The 19228-nt window shown below is 38.4% G+C and overlaps 1 long non-coding RNA gene across 3 annotated transcripts in view; it reads left to right on the top strand.

The window, feature by feature from the left end:
• The window catches only part of LOC141922204 (uncharacterized), a 29572-nt gene extending 18878 nt beyond the window's left edge, over positions 1–10694 (top strand). For 2 of the 3 annotated variants that reach the window (XR_012622903.1, XR_012622902.1), the window contains 2 exons: positions 3465–3562; positions 8509–10694. This is a non-coding gene — a long non-coding RNA (uncharacterized LOC141922204). Of the gene's footprint in view, positions 1–3464; positions 3563–3704; positions 3925–8508 lie in introns of all 3 variants that reach the window. The other variant, XR_012622904.1, reaches the window with a different exon arrangement.
• The last annotated feature ends 8534 nt before the right edge of the window (positions 10695–19228 follow it).

The raw sequence follows: 19228 nt of genomic DNA, 5'->3' as shown, positions 1-19228 counted from the left end.
ACAGGAGTTCTAACACTGGAATTGGCATACGGGAAACATTTGTCAACATGTAATTAGGACTCAATCCAACACTCATTCAAATAAACTTTCCATTGAGTTTAATAAGAAATATATTAAACTCTGGACACCATAGTTCACTATAATGTAGTATCTCTGCTTTTAGAATTTGGCACCAGATCAAATTCTGTAATTTAGCTTACAGATTTGCTACAGGGAGTGACCTTACCCATATTATGTGGTATGACAGCCACAAAACAGCTGCTATCAACTTCGAAGAATGGTAGCTTTATAAGCTGGGAAAACAGTTTGTCATGGTAGATTGTTATATTGAAGTAGATATAAGTTCAGGAAACATGGCAAAAAGATAATTGCCCAGTAAAAAAGGCACAGAAACTCTTTGGTTTCCTACCTGTGCAAAAACCCCATCAGTTACAATGACTAAATAGTCACTCTGAGGAAAGTTTTCAATGCTGCTCACATGGCATGAAAATTCAGAGGCATGTCTTTGAAGTTTTTTACATTCCTCATTCTCACAGTAATTGCTATCTTAGTAATCAACAGATAAATCAATTATTCGTATCAGCAGGAAGGGAAATATCTCCTTTATAATCTTAGTTTAGTGCAAGTTCAAAAAATGACTTATTTTCAATAAATGTAGCCAGTGTGCAGTCCACACCTCTGTGAATATAACAACTGTACTTGGGATTTCTGTGCAGTTCTTCCGTAGGATTGGACAGTCTTCCAAACTCAGTGTTTAAGCCAGTTCTTGTCATACTTTGGTGCATGGAAATGGGTATCTCCATAGAAAATGGCTTCATTTTTTTTTCTAGGCCACCTACAACTACATTCTTCAGAAAGTCACGGCATTTTTTCAGCACTTAAACATCTGCTGTGTAACTGACACTAGCTGCCTACATAATCTTATTAATGTTATTTTGGCATGTGTCCTCTCAACCTATTAAAATGACAATTGCTGGAGACAGCAGCCACACAGGCTGACCAACAGGAAAGGTTTGCAGCGCAGATATCTACAGCTGAGCCAGTTGTAAAGGCTTTTTTATAGCCAGTGGGGAGAAATGGGCACTTTTAGGTTGTGATTCATCTCACCCTACAGTAGACAGCTAAAATAAGGCAGATAAACTCTGTCTTAAAATTGTGTAGTGACATAAAAGAAACTGAAGGTGACTGGCTTTGATATAGGTGCTCACACTGTTAATAGATGGAGTTAAGTGAGATGAATCTTGCCCTGCTGGAGGGATTTTGACCTGGCAGCACTTAGCATCTCCCTCTGATGCCAAGCAACCAACAGTAGCACAGTAATATTATATAAAATATTGTGTCTAATATTTTTCATACAGGGAGAAGATTTTAATTTACTTTCTGGTCTCATGACCTGCCGTAGGTTTGAGTCACCAATAAAACCTCCTTTACTGTAAAAAAGTGCGTTTCTGAGGTCTTAAGAAAAAGTGTATTATTAAGTCATCATTTGTAAAAATTACCCCTGTAAATAAAGATAGGACGATAAATAAGGATAACATAAGCAATTGCTGCTGTCTCTTTAAATGACTTATTTACCAAAACCCAAAATCATTTAAACCATTTGCCTGTCTCAGGGACTGAGTAATGCATGTGGAATTATCAGTTTAGTCTTATCTCGGTGTGTGCTGAATGGTGATGAGTGTGTTCTTACTTTATAGTCATAGTGCAGGAAAAATTTGTGTGCGCTGAAGTCCATGCTGCTGCCCTAGGGTGCTAACAGAGTCTGAAGAAGTTAGTTTAGAGCTGGCTTGGGTGTTTCAGTGCTATCTTTAGTTACCTCTGTAATGAAGTGGAGAGGCGCTCTAGGAAGAATGGGGTACCTGGGTGTACTCAAATGGGAAAAGTGTCTCAAATGTATACTTTTCGTGGAGCGGCTATGAATGTTGAATGATGGTATTTGTGAATTAAAATATTACATCTTGAGAAAAAAAAAAAAACAGAGGTAAATATTCTTGAGCCATTAAAACCTGATTGGAAGAAAATCCTTTCTGCTAATGACAATCAGGTCTTAGCTAGTCTCTTGCAAAAACCTAGAGTGAATAGATTTGTGATTGCTGTGGACAGCCAGTAAGAATTATGCAAAAGTTCTGTCTTTAAGTGAAGAATAGATGATCACATCCAAGCATATTGGGCTGAAGTGTTTCTTATTCCTGTTAGTGTCAGGTTACTTATAGCACATCTTGGAAATAACCATACTGTGCTTATGAAGAATCAAACTTCACACACCTACTGGTGGATTGGCTTCTGCCTAATTTCTGTAGGCTCTATGAATAAATTACCATCCATGCTCAGGCTGGCTTCTTTAAGAGCACTTTGAAGTTCAAACCATACATAGTTCTCAGATTTATAGGTGGAAGACGAATTTGAGCTTGAGTGCGGGCTACAGCCACATTTGGCTGTCATTGTTACTGCAAATGTGCCCCAAAATGTGGTTGATGCCCCAATACCCACAACGATTTTCCAGGACTTGTCTTGCTGCTAGAGGATTTGGGCTTTTCTTCTAGATGTTGCACTGCCATCTGATGAGCAGGTGTCCTGTGCATGAGAAATGGTAGCAGCTAAATGAGCTTTGCAGGGGTTAATGGTATTTTTAATAGACCTGCCTCCTGTCTAGGTGCCTGAGAAGAAAAATCTACAGGAACTCAAGAATTAATTACTTCTGATGCTGAGAAGGAGTGAAATTGAAAGGGTGATCCCAGAGAAGGGAATACAAAGATCTAATTACTAGATTGTAAAGCTAAAAAAGAGCACTGTGACCATCTGATCCTATGTAGCAGAGGTCATAGGTCTTCGCTGAATTAATTTTTACTTGAAATTGGGCATTTCTTTTTAAAAGCCATCCAATGCTGATTTATAAGTTTATAGTCATGGAAAATCTTGCAGACATCTTTAAGCTGTGTCAGTGATTAATCATCTTCACTCTTGGGAAAAAAAAAAATGCATAGCTTTATTTTTGGTCTGAATTTGTCTGATTTCAACTTCCATGAATCTCAACTGTGAGTTGTTATGGAACATATTGAGTCAATTTCCATTCTTTTACTCTTCTTCCAGCAAAAGATATGGTTCTGTTTTCCTTGGACTATCTACATTATTTTAAGGTCATCAAGAGAGAGAAATGAGAGAGAGAGAAAAGGAAAGAAAGAAACAAACTGATGGTTAGTGCCAGTAGGAGACTTGGGATTTCTTGCTCTGTCACTCTCCACCAATCTGACAGAAATAACTCAGAGCCACATTTTGGAGAGGTGTTAAGCACTTCACGAGGCAGCAGCAGGTATGCAGGAAGCATTTAAAAGCAACTCTGCACCCAGCTCCTTGTGTTTCTCATGGGCCTAGGCACGTCTGAAAACCCAATAACAATGCTTTGATACTGAACAATTCTCACCCCACCTTCCCCCGCTCTGCAACCTTTAATTTCTCTTTTTCAGTTGCCCAGCGAAAATCTCTGTAGAAATGGAGAAGAATGCTGTAAGGTTAAACATTACAAGACTGGGAGGTGTCCACGTGCAGGAGAAAAGAGGACTGTGTAAGTATGTAAGATAGATGTGAGTGTTGGTTGGTAACTGTGCAAAGGAAGGATCACTTCCATATCATACTTCTGGCTGGGAATCTCTGAAATCCAGAGCTTTTTCTGAGCTGTTGTAACCCCCTGCTCAACCATCCATTAGCTTTCTGAACACCCCAAGGAAAGAATATTCTTTTGTCTGCTGATCCACACCATGGATTTGGAATCTGCTCCATGACCCTCTGAAGTCGTCAGAAAGGCACTTCTGGATGGCAGTAGGCCCTGGGTGGCCCTTTTCCCCGTCATATTCCCCTGACATCCTCCCGCTGAGGTATGCTTCTTGCAGCTAATCATTGGGGCAGTCTACGTTTCTTGGCTGGCTGGTGAGTATTTGAACTTCAGTTCTCACTCTTGGGACCTGCAACCGTAATTCTGTCATGGTAGCAATTCCAAGTCTAAAGACAGCATAACTAATGTGACTGTTTTTCAGGTGGGCTCAAAGAAATGAGCTCAGGTGTGACTAGATTGTTCCAGTCAAGTTTGCTAATTTTCTCTCTCTTTCTCTTGTCCTCTTTTCCTCCTCTTATTTTTTTTCCTTTCCCCCCCCCCCCCCTTTCATTCTTTTGAGAAGAATAACCTTGCTCTTGGATTTGAAGAATTCATTTGTTGATTCTCTTTAATGAAGTTCCACCACTTCTAGTGAGAAACAAGGGCTGTAATATTTGATGGAGATTTTGTGATTCTAAGAATGACTTTTTTGAATAATCTGACACTACATTTTCCTATTTAAATACTAGAACTGAATCTGAAATGAAGAAGTTCATATGACAACTAGATGCTAAAAGTTCTCAGAAAGGAAGTCTGATAGGAAATATAGAAATTATTTAGAACAAGAAGACATTAGTATGGACCTGGTAAGGATCTAGCATGAATGGGGATTAGCAATTAAGATCATTTCTTGTTTTTTCCTCTTCAATTTTCAATCTGAAGGAAATGCTGCTTTTATAGCTTTTAGCTCAGCTGTTTCATTTATCTGCGTTGTGCTGCAATGATAAAAATAAGGAAAAGGATGTTTCGGGGGTTTTTTTGCCAACTCTTTTTGTTGTGAACTGCCTTTGATTATGAAGCGGAATGAATTATTGATTTTTGACTGCTCAGGATTATCAAAAATAGTGCATTTGTGCTGTTTCTTTTCATATATATTAAACACAAATAAGTTTTAGGGCTATTTTATGGAGAAACTTTGTGGGCACTCAAAGACATCTGAAATCCTGCCTACTCTTCTTAGTCCCTCTTGATTACTCAGGAAAAGGTCCTGTTTTTCTTTAATGGGAGCCTTGCCTGGGAATCAGCTTCAGGATGAAGGTCTGTCTTTTTATTCAGCATTTTGTTGGAGTCCAGTTAATTAATATTGCAAGATAGTATTAATACTTTGCTGTCAGAACTTGTCAATCCAGAGAAAGCAAGTCTGACTCACTGGAAAATATCCCCTTGAGAAAGAGAATTTCACAACTGCCTATCTGAATGTACGGAAAGATAATGCTACAGTTCAGACTTTCCCTCCAGAGAGAGACTGTTCTTCAGGAAAAGTCAAAACAGAGACATGCTCGAAGTAGGCTCAACAGATTTTACAAGATATGACATAAACGACAAAGAATTTCTAGCAGTGGCTCTCTGCAGACAGATTTATGGAAGATAGAGGGCTTGAGGATTAAACTCTCTGTTGGCTGGGGTGAGACAACCTCATTATTTTGTCCAGCTGGAAAAGTGACTAGTAGCAAGGTCCATCTCAAGAAAATTAATCTATTTAAATGGTGCAATGCTATCTTCAGCTGCCAGTGCTGGGGTGACACTGAACATAAACACTCATGGATTGTGGCTTGCATTGATATCCTTAAGAGAACAACAAGAAGCATGAGGGAAATGGTACCAGGTGTTAAATTCATCACCTCAGAAACTGAAGAAAGTGAACAAAAAGTAAATTGAAGGGATGACTTTGTACAGCAGCAGCTACACAACTGTAGGCCACCAGCAGGATGCATTCAATATATGAAATGAAGATTAATGCTACATTTAACCCAATTAAATATTTTTGATATAAAACACACTGAGAAAAATATACCTCAGAAATTTTCACTGCTAAAATTGTGTTTTATATTCCATACACTGCTGGGTTTTATTTTGCATTTTCACTGAAAATCATGCAGCCAAACAGATCTCTGCTGGCATCTAGAAGATTCGTGTGGAGAAACAAGGAGCTGGAAAGATAGGATGGGAGAATTATATGAGTAAAAATAAATGGGGAAAAGTTCAGTATAATGACATTTTAAAAAGATGCAGATGAACCTTCACTTCAGATGACATGCTTTTTTTTATTATAATTTAAACAAAACCACTCTGAAAAACATGAAGATAATTATTTGTGCAATTTTTTTAAAGTGTCACCTGACAGAATGTCTAAAGTATAACTAATTTACGGAGACAGAACCAGAAGATGCTAAGGAGAAACACATTTTCTTAAAAGTAATGTTGAAGGTCATGTCCTGAATATATTTGCATATCTGTTTCTTTCTAGCACAACTGTGGGCAGAACTGACTCAGTTCAATACTGGGATGTTGATATTGAAAACTCTTGCCTATTTTTTGCTTCTGTGAGTAGTTCTGACGGCTTCTGTGTGGCTCTCCACAGTGGTGGAGGGCAGTGTTGTCCTGCTCCAAACCCAAACCATGCAGCTCTCTAAATACCTATGAAAGTTGTACATTGTTCTCCCCAGTGTTCCCTCTCCTACATATTCCCTGGTAGGAAATGCTTCTCTAAGGATCATCCTTGGAGGCCACTCAAGAGTACTACCATCATGGTGATGCAATAGGGACACATACTCTTTTCTCTGGCTTATTTCCATGATGGCAATAGTAAAGGTAATGTGTGTGGTTCCATTTGGTCAGATGCCTTTACCCCATAGGAGATGAAACATTGCAGATTGATGGAAGAGTTGAACTGCTTTTGGGTAAGCTTATAAGCTTTGACAGTAAGCATGTCTGCTACTGTTTTGGGGGGCTTAGGAACCTCTAAGCACCACCATACCCCTAAGACACCACCATACCTCTAAGGTATGGAGGGTTACTGCTGCAGGGGGATGGAGTCGGGGTGGGGGCACAAAAAATCCAGATTTTTCATTCATTACTGCTGGGATTGGACTGACCTAATGCTGTAGAAAAGGGATAAGTCCCCAAATCAACTTTTTTGTATACAAACAGGGAAATGTAATGTGCAGGATTTCGTCCATGTGCTTATCTGGGGGTAATGATGTGGAACAAATATAACGAGTCGTTTCTCTTTTGAAAATGATTTACAGACCTTAATTAAAATGTTTTGCTCTTACCTACTGCTCTTCATCAATAAACCCCAAAGTGTCTGATGAAAAAACATTGGTATTATTACCCCCATTTTATAATGCAAATATCAAGGTCTGGGTGTCATATGGGCTAGAGTCTATCATTTCTTTAGCTGGAGTAGAGGAGTGTATTGCTTCAGAGAACTGAGTCCAGCTTTATTTAACCAAGGCCAAAGGCAAGTCACAAGCTGTTTTAGGTTTATAATAAAAATTTCCTGGTTTTCAACTCTTTGCTCATTCCACTCAACCATACTGGCTCTCTGAAGTGCTAGTGGTGCGGAAGGAAGAAGATGCTTTATGATCCTTGATGACTATAATGTAGCAAATAAAGCTCTAGGGTGCTTTCAAAATCACAGTGATCTCGTGGGGTGGAAAATTAATCATGCTGCAGCTACTGGAGAATATATTTTTTTTACATTAGCTGCTTGGGTCTTTTTCCAAACCAGAAGATGATAAAGCGCTTCCCACTACTGGATGAAGACAAAAGAGAGTGTCATCAACACAAACAGTAAAATAAGCTGAATAAGCTTGTTTGGACTCCTGGTTACTAATCTAATTCTTTTATAATCATTTTTTGGCTCTAGAAACAAGAACTATTTGCAAAATAAACAGATTCCTTTTTTGAAATGCCCCAGTCAGATTGTTGCAAATGTTGAATCTCAAATCCTTGATCTAGTCTCTCAAACTTAGCTGCCAATCTTCCCTACTACAGAATGTTGGTATATTCTGTATAAATGTATAGACAAACTTTTGGGAAGTGCTTAAAAGTTTTTCCCTGCAGTCAGTGTGTATCAGTAGATGCAGCTAAAATAAAACACAGACAGTGGTTTGAGGTTTCTTGAGACTCCCAATATTCCTACTGAAAAAAATCTTAGTAAGTTTTTGGTTTTTCCACTTCTTTCTCACAGACTAAACAGAGATGTTTCCAGAGACCTCTTTCATATTGCAAATAATGGGGAGCCCCTTTATGGTTTTAGGTTAATTCACAAATGCACAGGTTCATATTCACAGGGTTTATTTTCCAGCTGAAAGCTTGCCCTTATCTAATTGATCTGATTATTATCTAAATAATCTGGGGTTTCCGGCATGGTTGCAGTCTCCTTGTAAACCTGTAACATTCCCCTTTTCATAGGCTGCAGCAGTTCACAAGCACTGGAATTTCACATGCTCTGAGCAAGGTCAAGGTTAGCATTTTCCACCCTGGAGCTGTTACATCACTGCAGGCATAAAAAAATGGAAATCGTGTAGTTTTCACAGCAAAGCCAGCTCTCTGGTTCTGCAGTGTTGCCACCCTTTCATCACATTGCACCTCTGCCACCTTATTGTAACATGTAAGTCAAAACCTAGGTCAAAAGCTAATACTGAACTTATAAGGGAGGATAATTTTCTTTGACTAGCATCTGCCTTCAACTTAATGGAGTGCTTTTTCTTAAGACAAAATGGAGCCCTGTTGCAAAACAATTGATATTTACCTGTTATTTGAATTTCAGCAATGGAAGAATCTTTCTATCCTAATTAAAATGCTAGGACTGGGGCTCTATAGTAACGAATGATTTTCTCTTTTAATTGCAGTCTGTTGGTCTCAAGAAGTTGCTGCACATCATCACCTCTCTCCACTCCCTGGCACCAGACCACTTCCACTGCAGGCTCCTTCTAAGGGGGAAAACTGGGCATTCAACAAGAACAACTTAAAATAGGAGGAAACAAATGATCATGAAATGAAAAAAGTACCAAAATAAACACACTCAGAAAAGTCTGTCGGTCATCATTAGGTTTTTCAGCTCTTCTCATGCAAGGCTGCAACATTTGCTGGAGTGTGCTGAGGACCTGTACGCAGGAGAAAGGTCAAGAATAATTGTGAGGGTTGGCACCCGCAGAGTTATAAAGGTTCCCATGAAATATTTTGTCTTGCATCCAGCTATTTCCTGACATAAATTGGGTACAATCCTTGTTAGCCCACTGCTCTACCACAAATTTAATTTGGAGGCTCATGAAACAACTCAGCAAGATGAAAAAACTGAATCATAAGAAAAATAATTTTTAAGATAAATTTGTATTTTTGTAACATATGGATGCAGAACAAGAACTCAGGATGCATTTTATTACAGACTTCTCTTTGTGAAAATTAAAAAAAAGCAGTTCAAACTGTCTAAAATGTTACGGTGGTCTCTGAATTGCTACTATACAGACTATTTTCACTATATATCATGTCCTTCATGCTTCTCAGAAGTGCAGATGGTCTTTGGAGTTGAATAAAGAGCTTGTAGCTCTTTGTCATAGCTTAGAAGTAAGCACAGTCTAAGTGCAGACCCTTATCTATGGTCTTATGGCTACCTTTGTTTATTCCCATTTATTAAGTATAAGTGAGTCAATGAAAGTCTCTGCCCCAGTGCCTGCTTATTTGGTCAACCTCTTTCATTGTGGTATCCGACCCCCTAAGTATTCAAAACTAAGTAGAGCAGTAATAGTCTCACTGAACCCTTCATCTACTCAAGGAAACGTGGTTGCTTTAGTAGATGTGTTGCTGCTTGAGTTCTTGTTGGGGTAGGTTCCCAGCTGTGTGTGATCCCTGAACAGTTTCCAGTCCTCCCTAGGACGTGGTGTCCCCATTCACTTGCGTTTCCACAGAAAAGTAGATGTTCTTGGACAGCCATTAGTGGGGAGGGAAGGAACTGCTAATTAGAGTGAAATCCAGGAAGGACTTTAAGTGTCAAGACAATATTTATTCTACTTAGTGCAGTGCAGTGAGCAAGTGCAGAGGATAAAAGCCTCGGATGGCTCTTGTAGTGACTTCTGTTGCTGTCTTAACAACTTTTTAAAAGAAAACACAACAGGTTTCTAGGATAGAGCTGTGATAGGAAAGCTTGTGGAGAAGTAAAAAAGCTTTCCTCTCTAAGTGTGGTTCAGTATCTGGACTCATGCAATATTCAATCCCATTTCAAATACAAGTTAGTGTTTTTTATGCTGTCATTGGATGAACTTCCAGAAGCACAAGGAGCACAGAAGACCTCTAGGGCTGAAGAGATACTTAACAACCTGAGGTGATACTGTGGAAAGTATTTGTTTTGCTTGAAATGTATCTCATCAGCATCACCCTAATCTATATAGTCAACAGTTTTAGCTGTTTTCCCTCCAGGTATATACTGAAAAATATAGACAATGATATTGTGATGTGAGGCAGAGAGAAACTTGAGCAGCAGCGTGTACCACTGTCATTCTGGTCCCATCCCTGTGGTATCTGTCTGTCTCTCCTCTTTACTCTATACAGATGTTGAATAATGCTGGAGATAGGATTGTGGTTGAATGGAGTTTGCCACTAAGGGCTCTGGAGAACTGAAAGGAAGGATCTGAGACATTGCAGGACATCTTTTTTAATTTCTGCTGTCTCCTGGCGGTGAAGTAAAGTACAATGCCAGTAAATAACAAGATTCTGCAATAATTTGTCCTTCAGTGACACAGAACTTTTCTCTCAAAGTTGCTCAATATGCCATTTTCTTTCTCATGCTCTTGTGATACTATATTGGATTCCTGTTTCCTCCCCACTTCCAATTAATGCAAGATGAGCCTTTTTTCAAAGGCCCTGTGGGAGTTAGGCACCCATTTCTCAGCAATTTTCCATTTGAGCTGGCACCAAATTTACTTAGACAATTCTTGAAATCTCACCCGTAGAGTTTGATCGTTAACTAAAGAGTCCTCATTGGAAACTATGATTATTACAAAGGTTACCAGCAATAAACATTACTTTGTTATGCCTGTGACGTGTGTGCAGTTGATTCATAACAATAATGACACTTTTCACCTAGGTAGCACTTTTCATCTGAACTGAAGGACCAGAGTCAATATTTCCATTTTGCTGGTGTTTCATATAAATCTCTGCATTTGTCATTGACAAATGAAAGAGCTTCAGAAATGTTTTCCCCATCATTTGTCTCTTGGAACATAAACCAAACAAGGAAAGTTCATGTTGTATCACAAAGAGTAGGAAAAAACCTGAGTTTGTTGGCTCGGAGAACTTAGTTATGGCAGATGTGATGAAATAGCTGGGGGACATGCTGGGCCCCACACTAAGTGTAATGGAAGGCATGTGGTCAGCCCGTGGACCGAAACGCCCTTTGTAGGTCCTGGGGCACCATGTGCGGGCCTTAAAAGCATAGCCTGCCCCTTGCCTTTCAGTGCTATGGTACGTAGATAATAGGGTTTTGCTTGTGTACTCTCCATGTATTCACTCGAAATCAGCATGTAACAGTGAATCATTGTGACATGATGTTCCTTTTTCAAGCACAGTGAGAAAGATATTTTCCAGATAGAGTTCAGTTTGTTTTCTTTTATGTGTGATGGGAACCACACTTGGTATTTACAGACTTGTAACATTTCCTTGCAACCACAACTATTCAGGCTTATGTTACATGTGAATCAAACGTGTCTGACAAACTCCTTTGTCAGCAAGAATGCAGGTACAAGGAGGAGTAAGTGCAGGAGCAGCTCTCTGGGTAGACAGTGTGAAGTACTTCCTGTGCTACCCATGCTGGGTTTTCTTCCCTTTGCACAGCAAAAATGTAGTAATAGAAAGTTCACAAGTAGGATTTTGAGTTACTCTGTAAGTAAAATTTAACCTAACTGCCTAAACCCCCCTTTTATCAGGCGTCAAATAATCAGTTCCTAAAGACAATCCATCATGTAATCTGTTTGTTAATGTGTCTAAAGCTATTAGAACTGGCTGTGCTCGGAGATGTACAGCTGCACAGTCCAAAGAGACATAACTCAAAAGTCTGTGAGGGAGGGGGAGTAATAGATTTCATCGTTAGGAAGTGTATAGAAAAAAAGTTTGCAAACTCTTGTCTTAATCTGAAAAATCCTTCCCAATATTTCTGGCAGATTGGGTCTGCTTCCCCTTCTGTCCCTGGCTTTTAATGTAAAAAAGAAAAAGTGATGTCACAGAAGTAAAAGCTACAAGAAAACCACAAAGTAAAGCAAAAAATATACATAATTAAAAACATATCAGTGAATGGCTGTTCTGTGGTTTCTGTAATGTGGACCCCATAGGATAATGCAGTGTGTGGCACTCTGGATGTAGCTATAACTCTGGAGAAATTTTTCCTAACTCCAGTGATGTGTCCTCAGGGCAAAAGAGATTCTTCCCAAGGATGGTTTAAAAATATTAAATGGAGTTTTCCCATGAGATGATCTACAAAAAGTACCCTTCAATAAAATGAGCAAAAAGCTCATGACGGGATGTTCTTACTGAAAAAAAAGCCCCCAGCAACAACAGCAAAAACTGGCTGTGGAGGCAGTGATGAATTGAAGCTCATCAAAAGCCTAGAAAAATAAAATCATTTCAAAGACTAATGGGTCATATGAACCTTAGCTGCTTGCCATGAACTTGTATTGCATGTCTGAGATTTTAAGACTGCTGCTGTTGCACTGAACCTATGGTTTTTAGGTCTCTACTCTTCCAGTTATGCTCTGCAGAAATTAGGTTTGTATCTATCTGTGTCATTGTCACACTTCCTTCAAGTTGTAAAAAAAAGTTGTAAATTTTACAGTTTTTCCTCACTTTTAGTCACAGTTTTTGGAACAAAAGAAAAGAGTTACAAAAGGACTTGAATATTTTCTTACAGGATATCAGAAATGGAGAAGGAACAAAGTATAACTTAACAAAGTCTGGCATACAAAGATGCTTTAACATACCAGATTTTATCAGTAAAATTTATCAAGCCTATTGAAGTTTTCTTTGCTGAAAATTTTATTCCACTGGAAATTTCCAAAGTGGCAGTAAATATAGCAAGAACTACACTGTATCTTAGCTTATTTGTCCTGGGAGTAACTGAAAATCTACATGCTTACAGCTGTATTTGGACACCACAGCTGAGGTTCAGAGGGGGGCAGAGGGCTGGTCAGAGGTGGTGCAGATGGACTGGACAGTGCTGGAGGACAGGGCTGGGTGGAGGGGAGGACACCTGATATAATTGTGCTCACAGAGGGCACAGTAGGACGCTGGTGCAGATGTACCCGTTGTCCTTGTAGGCAGCCTGGATTAAAGCTGGGCTTCCTGATCTTTCCAGTGACATTCCTGCAAAGGCAAGCAAACCCATCAAGGACAGAGCAGGTAAGAGTAACAGCATCTTAAAATACTGGGTGCATGAATTTAATTTCCTGGGTGCACTAGATGGGCTCTTTCAAAGCTCTGAGGACATTTTAGCAATATATAAACATGCAAAAAAATGTATGAATGTACACATAAATGCATAAATAATATGGATGTTGTGGGAATTTAGCCTTCATCCTCACTTTGAGGCTGGCCTTACACCTACCAACTTACAGCTAAAAGGACAGGTGTAACCAAATAGCTTTATCTGCTTCAAAATATATTGGGAAGGAAACAACTCAATGAGTTTATTTGCCTTCTCGGATTCTGGTAATTTTCTTTTGAGATACTATGGTAACCAACCCACAGTTGGAAGATTGGCAAAGGAATATTGTCCCTTTTATAACATGGTGAAAAATATTTCACTTTAAATGAAAGTTTTAGCATGAGGGAGAATCACTGTGTGGGGATGTTACTGTGTGACATGAGTTGTCAGCCTAGTGCCACTTGTTCTGGCGAGTCTAGTCAATGCAGCTGGACCAGCAAATGGTCATTTCTGTGGCCTCTTTCTGGGGGGTCATATTGTGGTTAATGCTTTCCTAACATTGACACTAGGTCCTGAAAGAATCCAAAGAATTTATTTAAAAATAAATATAATTTAGCTGAAATGGAAAGTCAAAATATCTAATATCCTGTTTTATTTCTCTTAATCTGCCTGGGCATCAAAAGGCAGAAAAATGCAGTTTCTGGCCATACGTTACACATCTAGATTTCTGATTTTAGTGGTGCCTGTGACAGGGAAGGAAGTTCAGCTGGCTCCATGAAGTCTATTAGAGGTATTGTTGTGCAGATCTATTTTACCTGGAAAGCACATTAGCACATGGGTGGAGATAGCTAGAACTTTTGGAATCAAATAGGCAAACAACTGAGTTTTATTATGAACTCACTCTTCTTTTGCACATTGGAATATTTTTATTTTTCTTCTGTTTTTTCTTGTAAAGTGATTCCTTGGGATTTTTTTTCTTGTTTTGTTTGTAGTTTTGTCCTTTTCAGTCACGACTCATTGTTCTGAATTTAAGATTTCAATATCTACTCTCTGAATATAATCTGTGTTTTATAAGATTGAACTAAAAGACCCCTTTTATTAGCATATGCTCTAATTTTTCTAATGTATACTCAAAACCCCTGCATGAAATGGAAGCTGTCTTTGCATTCTTTTGCTTCAGTCACTTAAGCACTATCTTCATGCACTTTGGGTGAGAGCTTTGGTTGTGGTTGCTTAGACATATATCACTCTGCTTCTGTTTGTCTTCTTCAGTTTTGCATCTTCTGGTATCTTTCTCTGCTCATCTGAAAGAGATCTTTCCAGTTCAAAACAAGCACTGTTGAGCAATTTGTTGAGAGTTGATTTGTGGCAGTTTGGAAGGAATGGGGAACGGTTTCACAACATTGACTAGAAACAAATATGCACAACTTTTACCTTTCTGACCCGTTTGCTCACACGTTTACTGTTTCCTTTATTGGAAATGTTAATCTCATTAGAAAAAATAGGACAATATCTTTTAAAAATAAAACAAATGTTTCCAGGCCTGCAGTTCATTTTTTGGGATATGAGTGTTTCACATGGAATTACAGAATTGAAATGTCTTGTAGCATGCCTGATGCTTTGGGAAGAAAGAGTTGAGGAGAAGATGTGTATTTGCTTTGCATAGCAGACAGTTCACAAAATGCTGTATAAAGATAGAGAAGCAAAGAAAACTTCACCAACAGGTCATCTGGATCTTGATTATGGATTTACAGTAACCTCCAAGCCATTGAATGATTCTGGCTTCCTGCAATGACATTGAACTCTCAGTTCACTCCATCTTGCAACAAATTTTATGAGCTCAGGAAGTCATCAGTTGTACTTCTCAAACTTTTTATCGTACATGTTTTCTGGATAGATGCAAGAGTGGGGTGTGTTTTGCAAGCTTGAACTCTGTGACATTTTCCTTGACTTGTGCAATCTTTTGCTCACTATTTGATAATCCACAGTTTTTATCAGCTGTCAGTTACAAAAACTTGCTGTGGGACTTTCACAAATAAACCACAGTTCAGTGGTAACTGGGAGACGTGAAAACTATGTACAGTCCTTGAGTGCTCATTCCTTTAAATTTCCTTAAGATTTAGACTGGTAGACTTTTGTATACAGAGAAAGCTACAAGTGATATAATCAAATATTCTGTGCATGTGGGTTTCTAAAACAGCTGCATATCTGGAGAAACTGTTCGAGAAGTTACCAGGGACAGTTTCTGGGTGGTGTTTGTGCTCTCTACATGTTGTGCTAAGTGCTGTTCAAACTGCCCTTGACTTCCAGCCAACAGATGGGAAAGTCGTTAGCCATCAGATTTGAACAACAGTTTCTTTCTGTGTTTACAAAGTCTTGTACATGATCTGTATGTTGACAAGTTATAAACTGAATGGGAAATGCCGATGCCTTCTCAATACAACTTCTGTAAAACATGGCAGTAATCAGCACAGGGTTAATTTGGCATACTGCAGGTCCAGCACAGGGCTGAGGGCTGTAGCAGCTAGCTGAAAGGGGGACAGTTATGTGCTGAGAGAACAGGAGCCACATGGAACAACAGCATAAGGCCAGTTTGTGACTAGGACACAAAGTACATCCTCATAAAAGCACGAGCATTTCCTGCGCTGTCACTGAAGTCAATAACCTTAGTACATGTAAGAATAGCACCCCAGGTACATAAATCTTAATTACTCTTTAGTCTAATTTATGCATCTGTAGCACATAATCTGTGCTCTACTCAGGCTTGACAGAGTTGCTGGGGTAATAATTTTTTAAAAGTAAACTATTGTGGACAATCTCTAGGAAGTATTCTACACAACTGATATGTTATTGACACTATGTTTGGCATTGCCCTCTTTTTTTTCTTATTGCCTGGATTCCTCAACAAATAAATACATGATCAAAGTAATCCTAGCGCTCAGGGGTTTATATTTGGGATGGAATTGGCTCACTGTATTTAATTTATGTGTAAAGAATCTCCATTAGTTTGTAATATTTCCCTGTCCTGTACTAATGCACTCTACTTTCTGATCTACTGTCCACAGGCACAAGGTGATAAATGCAGAACCAGTATTTTGTCAAGGTACCTGGGGGGCCTCACTTGGTAGAAGCAAATCAGTTCAGGTAGGAATTACTTCATCAGTGGCCATTAGAAATCAGTTATTTACTGTTTGTAGTCATACTATTGCAAATATATATTGAATTAATTTTGTCTTGAAAAAAATTCCATGAGAGGGGAGAATTTTCAGAGTTAAATAGGTCAGCTAACAAAAATTTTCGATGTGACTCAAACAACTCTTTGTTCCTCTATAATTCAGTTTGCTACCTTGTAATACCCACAGATGTGACTGTTTCAGATCCTGCAAGGATCTGCAGATCAGGTAATTATTTGTAAAATACCTAGCAGAATGGTTACCTGAGTGAGGTACGGTTTGGAGACTCAAGCTGTAGAGACCTTATAGAGGGGAATTAAAAAATTTAGGTCATACATTGTATAACCGGGCTTCGAATCACTACCAAATAAAAGAAGTAGCGTTTCAGCCTACTCAGTACAGTGACCACACAAAGTACAAAGCAGAAAGACTGGAATTTTTCAGTAGTTTCAGAAAATTTCTGAAGATATTTTTGTACTTTTCTAGCAAAATATACTATGAATGCATTGCTGTAAACATGAAATTACCTTCTTCATATCAACTAGAAAAGACCATTCTTCCATTTGTCATGTCTCTTTCCCTTCATAAATATAGATACACACACACTCATACATATACCTACCTATGCGAAAGGGATTAAGAACACAGATATTTAGTCATTGCCCTGGCCCCTTGGTGAGATGGGGCAATTTCTGAACACTTTTCTGTTTGTCAAAGGAGAAGCACAAGCCCAATGATGGCTCCATTCAATCATTAGCCATCATTTACATCTGTGAAAAGTGAATGTAAAATGCTACCAGCACGAGAAAAGCCATTTCTAATTTCTTCACATAAGCATGACATTATAAAGCATAAGGAAGTGGAAAAGCAGGTCCTCTGTGTTGGCAGGATCAGGTCTCTAGATGCTGTTCCCTCATGTGCCAAGTTTTTCTTGCCATATTTCTCAGGTAATTAAGCTTGTTTACGGGAAGCCTTGCTCCTTTTCTCGCCTGACCCCTTTTTATAGCAATTTTGCCCTGAAATCCCGAGTTGAAAAGAGATAGGTATCAGGATTGCTATACCCCTCTTACAAAGCAGTGAGCTGAGTCACAGATGCAGATAGCTGATATCAGTGTGAACTGAGATAAAATTTTCTGGTTTCATGTTTGTGACAATCTTTAACGCAAACTGAAGGACTGTTTTTCTAACTGGTGGTTAGTGGACTAAGGGCTTTGCATTTGTGTCTTCAGTATCTTTTCTTTAACGTATCCTGTGACCACAGGCTGACACATCACATCTGATACTGTGAAAATGAACTACTAGAGGACAGACCAACTCAAAATTTTTAAGTCAAAGGTGTTTATTTTTTAATGAAAGAGTGTAACATGGGAATATTTCCAAAGTAAACCTCTCACTTCATAAATATTTCTATGCAAACCTTTGGAGTTAACATCAATTTTCTTGTACAGTTTAAACTAATATGCCCTACAATTATTAGAAGTTCCTGATTTGGACCTATCATTAACCAGATATAATATAACATCATGCCTTTTTTTTTTTTTTTTTAAAAAAAAATAAACAACCCACAATTAAGTTATTAACTTTTGAAAAATGCTGATCATATTTCCTTCTTCATGCACTTCCTCCTAAACTTCCTGGTTCAGACAGAAGACCTTCTGCTGATATTTCTGTTGTTACATGAAGGAATTAGGCCATTTTCTTTACATATAAAAAGTGTAGGAAATTACCTAGATCTTAGTCCTATATACTGATGAATGTCCCAGCCATTATTCAGCAAAGCACTTAAGCACATATTTAACTTTCAGCACCTCAGGAGTCTCATTCATGACAATGGGTTTACTCAAGAATTTTGGGGGCTTAGTGCCAGAATTCTGAGCATCCTGCCGAAGGAGGAGATTTGGATGTGAGGAACTAAGGGCAGACTAAGGAGCAAAGACCTGCTCATCTCCTGATGACAGAAAATATTCTGACATTTTATGAGGAAGAGAGTGAGAGCCAAGAAGTATAAGCCTAAATAATTTGCTCCTTTTGATTAGGAGTTGTGCAAGGGCTAACAAGGATTATTACTGCTCCTAGGAGACACTGATACACATAAAAATGGCAACAAAGAGAAGCCTGTATTTGGATGGCATTGACTTGGAAATACAAAAGGAAAAACTGCAGTTCCATGGAGCAGGGTGGGGTAAAGAACTGAAAAGAATAAAAAAAGTCAACTTCTCTTGACATGAAATTCAACTATATTTTCCCCAGGAAAAACGAAATATAATACTGGTAATTTATACAGACAGTTAAACAAATTGAAACCATATACAGAAAATTAAGTTATGTTTTTATGGAAAGAACAGAACATGTTTAACAAGCACTACCTAGAGCCAGCAATCTTTCACTATATAACTTGCAGGGTTTTTTAATTATGCTGAGGTCAGAATGTCTGTTTCCAGCTTTAATCAGCTAATTCAAGCTTTTATTTGGTCTGAAAAAATCTATTAAGGTTTTTGTTCTTAGATTTATTTTTTAAAATTCCAAATATGAATTAGAAAAAACACAATAAACGCAATATATCATTAGATTTTTAAGATGCTAGGTTACATTTATGAAAGTATCCTTGAGTACATTAAAAAGATAAAACTATTTACTTTGGTAAAATGTGTGCTTGAATTTTAGTGTTTTGAAAATTCCTTATTCTTAACCACTGCATTTAAATGTAATTTTATGCTGTATGGTAGCTTGGTTTGTATTACGAAGAGATGGTTAAAAAAGGGAGCAATCTCTTAAAACTATGTGTGGCCAGAGTGGGGTCTTTGTTGTAGGAACTGAGCTATATTCTGACAGTTGTTAATGGATATTTTTATTGCTTATTTTCAAATATTGGTTCACTGATAGCAAGAGTGAGTTAGATGTAGATGAATTGCATGGTTTTTCCATGCTGTTTCTGCAAGGAAGTGACACGTTTGCCTGACACTTCTGCCTCTTTCCTTATATGGAAAA

The sequence above is a fragment of the Strix aluco genome, chromosome 4, assembly GCF_031877795.1.
Source record: "Strix aluco isolate bStrAlu1 chromosome 4, bStrAlu1.hap1, whole genome shotgun sequence".
Lineage (NCBI taxonomy): Eukaryota > Metazoa > Chordata > Aves > Strigiformes > Strigidae > Strix > Strix aluco.
Note: the sequence above shows the minus strand (reverse complement) of the source record. Positions and strands in the feature narration are given on the sequence as shown.